This window comes from Parasteatoda tepidariorum, chromosome 6, assembly GCF_982258835.1.
Source record: "Parasteatoda tepidariorum strain Cologne lab strain chromosome 6, Ptep-v5.0, whole genome shotgun sequence".
NCBI lineage: Eukaryota > Metazoa > Arthropoda > Arachnida > Araneae > Theridiidae > Parasteatoda > Parasteatoda tepidariorum.
In genome coordinates, this window is record NC_141760.1 from 50,510,368 (window position 1) to 50,517,143 (window position 6,776).

Consider the following 6,776-nt stretch of genomic DNA (forward strand, 5'->3'; position numbering starts at 1 on the left):
AAAGTATGATAGTTCCACAGATTTCTCGTGTCCATCTCAAAATAACCTTTCCATAATCAAATAAACTTTTCGTGTTGTGAAGATTCCATATTTTTTCCTACCTGTTGATCGTGCTTATTTTTCATTTTTTCTGATAAAATTCTACTTTTATTTAGAAAAGTGCAAAATCCTTCTGGCATTTTTAAAGAGTTAGGAATATGATAAGTACATAATTCTATTTGCTCAGAAATTACACCGTAAGAAAGAGACACTTCACATAATAATGACAATGTGTCATCTGGCAAGTATAACTCGTGGTTGGTCATAAGATGTTTTTTGGTAATAAAATACGGAAGGTTCCACGATAGTTCTTCCTGTTCACCATCAAATAAAAACTCATCCGAAACAAAATCAGCAATTTTATTATTTTTGTCCAGTAGTGATATTTTACTGGATACAAAAACCGGGGTTTTATTAGAGATGCTTTGATTTCGTCTTTTCCATTTTTTCATTTGTATTTGGTATTTTCCACCACTTAAAGTGTATACACCAACCAAATTCACACTCATAACAAACAAAGGAAGATTCTGGGAAGCGAAATAGATGTGATAGTTATATACCTCATTCGGTTGGCGAAGGCTGAAATCTTTTATTCTGCAAATCGAATAACTAGTTTCCTTACTGATTGTTGTGCGAGCACTGCAGAATATTGTTCGAACTGGTTCAGAACTAGAATCCCAGATATCGCAATAGATGGTCAGCGTATCATTGCCAGGTTTTTTATTCATCAATTCAGTTCGATCGATGTCCAGACAATTATCCCCATGCGCTGTCCAATCAGCATTGACGCCATTTAACGAGAAATCTCCTAGAATTACTGAAATATTGGAATCAAATTTACAGTCTTTCTTATTTCCTTCACAATCTTCTAAGAGCACACCACATGATGAATAATTTGTATCAGATAAACTTTTTGGATAAAAATAAAGCCGCCAACAAGCCGCCATGCGATTTTTCATGAAAAATTTAGGACTTAGAATACATTCGTTTACTCTGCAAGGATAATAAACAAAGTTTTTTACTGTCCAAACAAGAGTAATTTTTTCACCAGCTATAAGATCAGTTGAAGTTGCCATAACGTCAATGCACGATGTTTTTTAATGGTATGAAACTCAGAGTCGAAGTTATTATTATTATCCAAAGCAGATGCAACGTGATAACATTATGTTTAACGTGATAAAAAGAATTATCATTTATGTCTGAAACGAAATCGCTTAGTCTTACAATGAGAGGATCAGAATTCAATTTAAGAATACATATTACGTAAATACAGTAAAAAATAAATAAGGTTATCAAATGAAATGATTTTGTCAGGTGTTCTTATCGATTGCAAAATAGTAAGGTCAATTGGTTTTGACATTAAACAAAAATCCAAGCTTTCATCATTATTTTTTTAAATATTGAATCTGGGAAGGAATAAAACTTAAAGGAAAACCGTTTATTTTGTCTACCAGTAATAAAAATGTTGAATGTCCCAAAAATAAAACCATTAAATATTTAAAGCCACGTTGACCTCAACGAATGTCATTTTGCATCAAAAATAATAAGGAGTATATCCCAAATTTACCCTAAATTAATTGTTTTAGCGGTTAAATTTAAATATTTTATATTATACCTTGATATTTGAAGATGTTTCACGATTCAGCCAGAATACTCATAAAAATATATAATGATTAGCACCTTCTTTAATCAATGAAATGCTAATTTATGGTGAAAAATAAGAAAATTATTTACCACAGTTTAATTGTAGTAAACTGAATTTTTATCATGTTCGAAAATTAAACTTATGCACTATTCCAGGGATGGCGAACCAATGGCACGCGACACAATATTTTGGGCACGCCACCGATCACAATTGTTATTGCACTATGAATTGTTATTACACAAATGTCACACACTATGAAGCATATGTAACAATTAAATTGAAATTCACAAAAAAAAAAAATTAATAATAAACAATTATTAATAAAAAAATTAACAATTAATGCTAAAAGAACAATTAATAACCATAAAAAGCAAGCTAACAATAAATAACTAGCAAAAAAATCAACAGTCTTGCTTAAACTAATATCTTACAACCTAATATAAGTTATTTGTCATTTAATCTGCAATAACAGAAGTCCCACTGATGCTACTTTAAGTTGAATTACGCGTATAACTGAGACATTGCAAAATGTATTTTCTTTTCAATGTAAATAAAGAGCTTTGAGTTGATAGTATTTAGTATTATTATTTTCCCAATAATCATGAAGTCAAAATTATTTGACGTGATTCTGTGATTTCATTAAACAATTTTTTAGAAAAAATGGCACGTTGGTGTATAAAGGTTCGCCACCCCTGCACTATTCTATATACCAGGGGTGGCCAACCTGCGTTTTGCGAGCCACATGCGGCTCTTTGAAGGATTATTTGTGGCTCTCGATAAATGTACCCGAGTTCCCTTTTCATTTTTGTGCTATTATACTTTAAAAAATTATTATCGTTCCGTATGTATTTCAAAATGTCTTTTAAATTACTGAGAACTAATATGAAAGACTAAGTGCAACGCTGTTCAATTTAAGGTGAGTTTTCCATTTCCAATATAATTATGACACAAAAAGCATCTGGAGAATTAGAACTTATTGAGATGCCAGAAGATCAAGCTCTGCAATTAAAATATAAGTCGATGTCAATTACTGAATTTTGGAAATTTGTACCAGAATCGAAGTATCCTGTATTAAAAAAGGGTGCTTGTCGAATTATTTCAATATTCGGAACAACGTACTTACGTGAATCATTTTATTCCACTTTAAAATTCGTGAAATCCAAACACCGATCAGTATTAACTAACCAGCATCTCAAAGAATTACTGAGAAGTGCTGTCACCAATTATTCACTTAATTTTAAAGAATTATCAAGAGAGGTAAAATAAATGCGTTTAATTTTAAATTCAATACCCATATTTTGTACTTTTACTTATATGTTTTCAATAAATATAATTTATGTAAAAAAAAGAAATTAATACCTTTTTTGCATACCTTTTAAATACGTATTTAATTGCGTCTCGCGAAAAATTTTAAATTTTGAAAAATGGCTCGACTATGTAGGAGTTTGGTCACCCCTGCTATATACCTACGTTTATTAAATAAAAGTTAAAAGTCACGCAAAAAAGAAATATCAGGAGTGTTTAATATTTTTTGTAGCTACAAAAAGTACATAAAAAGAGAAAAAAACTCTTAAGTGGGATTTAAGTTAAATTAGAAAGTCACAGAGATTTTCTCTATTTTTCAGACGTCTCTTCTTCCTTCCTCCCCCCCCCCACACTTATTTTTACTAAAATAGTGAATCAGGTTAGAGTTGAAATGGGACAAAAATCGTACTTACCCAATTATTTTCATTTATGAAAATTCATGTAACCTTTGTTTCTGTTTTGTCTGTTTCAATATTCGTTAAATTAATTTGAAATTGATGACTGGTTTGCGCAATAGGAATGTCTAAGCCAGAGGCTGAACTATGTCACTGAGTGGCATAAATTCATCAATTGTCCTTTGCACCATTCCTATTTGATAATTCATATTCACATCGCAATTTAAATGTATTCCTACTAGTTGTTTCTACACTGATTGTTCATCGATGAATTACCAGTGGACAGTTGAGTGAAGAGCTTAGTCAATTCAATGCGCATTCTCATTGGACATATAAATCACAAGATTTAAATTCAGATTTCTTTGTTGTCATTAATATAAAATTTTTATTACCTTATTAAGATTATAAATGTGTTATTACCTTATTACGTGACATTTTATGACAGACATATTTTGCACTTATCTTTTTCCAGGGGCCGTAAAAAACCTATTACCACAGGATCTATATAGGCTATTTTTTAAAAGAAATAAAATTAGGTACTTATAACTGCAGTACTAATTACTAAAGTACCAGCAGTCAGTAGTACCTAAAAACACAAACACAATTAATTCAGCATCACTGGTGACAGTAATAATTTTGCAATTTTTAAGAATCCACGAAGCGTATAAAAGCATCACATATATATTATAATTTATTAATACATATATATTATAATTTATAATTTATTAATACAATAATGAAAGAGTTAATAAGTTGCATTTACTTTCATGATAAGCTTTGTGTAAAACAACATCCAGTCAACATCTTAAATTAAAATAATGATTGCAAAATTGTAAGACATTATTAAGAATTAAATGTTTGCATTAATACTAAATAATCTAGTTGGACGAAAAACATTTAACAAGTTTTTATTGTTACCAAAAATATAGGGATTTAAAAAACAAAATTGAAAAGTTACATTGATAAACCGAATAAATTTGTTATGACCATAAAGTTTCAATTTTAACTATTATTTTAAAAAACATGTATAACTAATTAAAATGTTTGCAAATAAATGTTTAGAAATAAGGAGCGAGAAATGTTTGGAAGTGGTAAGTACGAAGTTAGCAAACGAAAGTGAAAATTGTTTACTTTTGAAAAACAAACTGTTTTGCGCTAAGAAGCAAAATATTATAACGAAGCAATCATGGGAGTTGATGATCAGCAGCAAGCATGAATAATCATATAAATTTTAAAAAAATTTCATAAATAGAAAAATAAGCAAGTGTCTTAAAAATCAGTCTATAAATATTTAAAAGTCGTGTCTCGCTGCTTTATGCAATGTTTTGCCCAAGTCCCCTAGCTTTTAAAGCCTGTTATTTAGTTTAGATTAAATATACCAAGTTTTAACCGAAAGATACTCGTATACTTATCTTTTTTAAACGGAATTCTATCAGAATCATTTTCCTAGGTTACATTTAAAAACTTTAGTCACATAAAAATTTTAAATTCGAACAAAGATGTTTTTGCTGTTAAAGATTAATATGATTCTTCCATTTGTATACAGTATGATTCAATACAACAGTTGCGAACTTCAATTCTTTTGGGTTAAGTTTAGATTCGAACATAGCGGTATAACATTCCTATTAGTTTTAAACTGAACATTCATATCTGATTTAAACTCAACAGCATAATATTTATATTTTATTTTAAACCCACCGAGCAACACTCATATTTTATTTGAACCGACTGCATAACAAAGCAGTATTAGGTGCGGTAGAGAAATTTTGGCTCTTGTGACAAACTAGTCCACTACATAACGTTCATATTTGATTTAAACTCAACAGCATAACATTCATATTTCATCTACACGCACCGCGTAACACTCATTTTTTATTTTAAATCACTGGATAATAACACAGTGTTAGGAGAGGAATATAGACTTTTCGGTTTTTCTACCTAAAGTCGTACCGGCGCCTAAAAGTATATTCCGTGCCAACTACCTAAACTAATCCAGCCCTTAACATTCATTTTTAATTTAAGTACAACAGTAACATTTACATAAGGTTGTTGTCTCTTTGTATTTAAATTTAGTTATTGAGTACATTCATTTATTTTGTAAAAAATATTTCAATCTAATAATCGAATCGAATAATATTTTAATCTAATAATCGAACTCAACCACAAAACATCCCTATTAATTTTAAACTGTACATTCATATCTGATTTAAACTCAACAGAATAACATGTATATTTTATTTAAGCCCACCGAGTAACACTCCTACTTTATTTGAACCGACAGCATAACAACACAGTATTGGGCGTGGTATAGAATTTAGTAATTGAGTACAGTCATTTATTTCGTAAAAAATATTTTAAAATGTCTAATGGGAAAAAATATTAGTATTTAAAATTTTCCCAATTAGTTTCTGCTTAAATTAAATAAATTTAATATTTTAAATATTCTGCTTAATATTTTTTAAGCAGAATATAAATTTAATATTCTGCTTAAATTTAATTTAATATTTTAAAATGTCTAATGGGAAAAAATATTAATATTTAAAGTTTTCCCTATTAGTTTCTGGTTAAATTTAATATTTTAAATACTCTGCTTAATATTTTTTAAGCAGAATATAAATTTAATATTCCGCTTTAAATTTAATTTAATATTTTAAAATGTTTAATGGGGAAAAATATTAATATTTAAAGTTTTCCCTATTAGTTTCTGGTTAAATTTAATATTTTAAATACTCTGCTTAATATTTTTAAGCAGAATATAAATTTAATATTCTGCTTTAATTTAATTTAATATTTTAAAATGTCTAATGGGAAAAAATATTAACATTTAAAGTTTTCCCCATTAGTTTCTGCTTAAATTAAATAAATGCTTTGCTACAAAGGTAAACTTAAAACCCTGCCCTGGGAAATTTTTTTATTATTTTTTATTATTCTTTTTTATTTTATTTTTTTGTTTCACAATTTTTCGATTTTATCTCCGCGCGTGTTTGTTCTTGTGTTTCTACCACTCCAGACAGCAGTATTTGTAAAATTATCGGCAGATAGATTAGAAAATAATCTGCTACCGTAATAAATCTACTAACGTAAATTGAATGACGTTTCGAAACTGCATTCCTCAATGATGTGCTCAACTAATAAAAATAGTGCTCTAAGTATTACTAAAGAATGTTATTACAAATTTTAAATTGCAATTGTCATATATGATAGACTACGATTACAAAAGAAATATCTATTTTTGGGAGACAATTAATGTAGTTATCAAATACCACTAGAAATGTTACTAAAAATTTTTCTATTTTTTGTCTAACGGCTATTTATAATGCCGGTAAAATTTATAATATTATCGAACAGTTTTTTGCAACATTCTTTTATGTTTTAACTTTATATGTTTATTT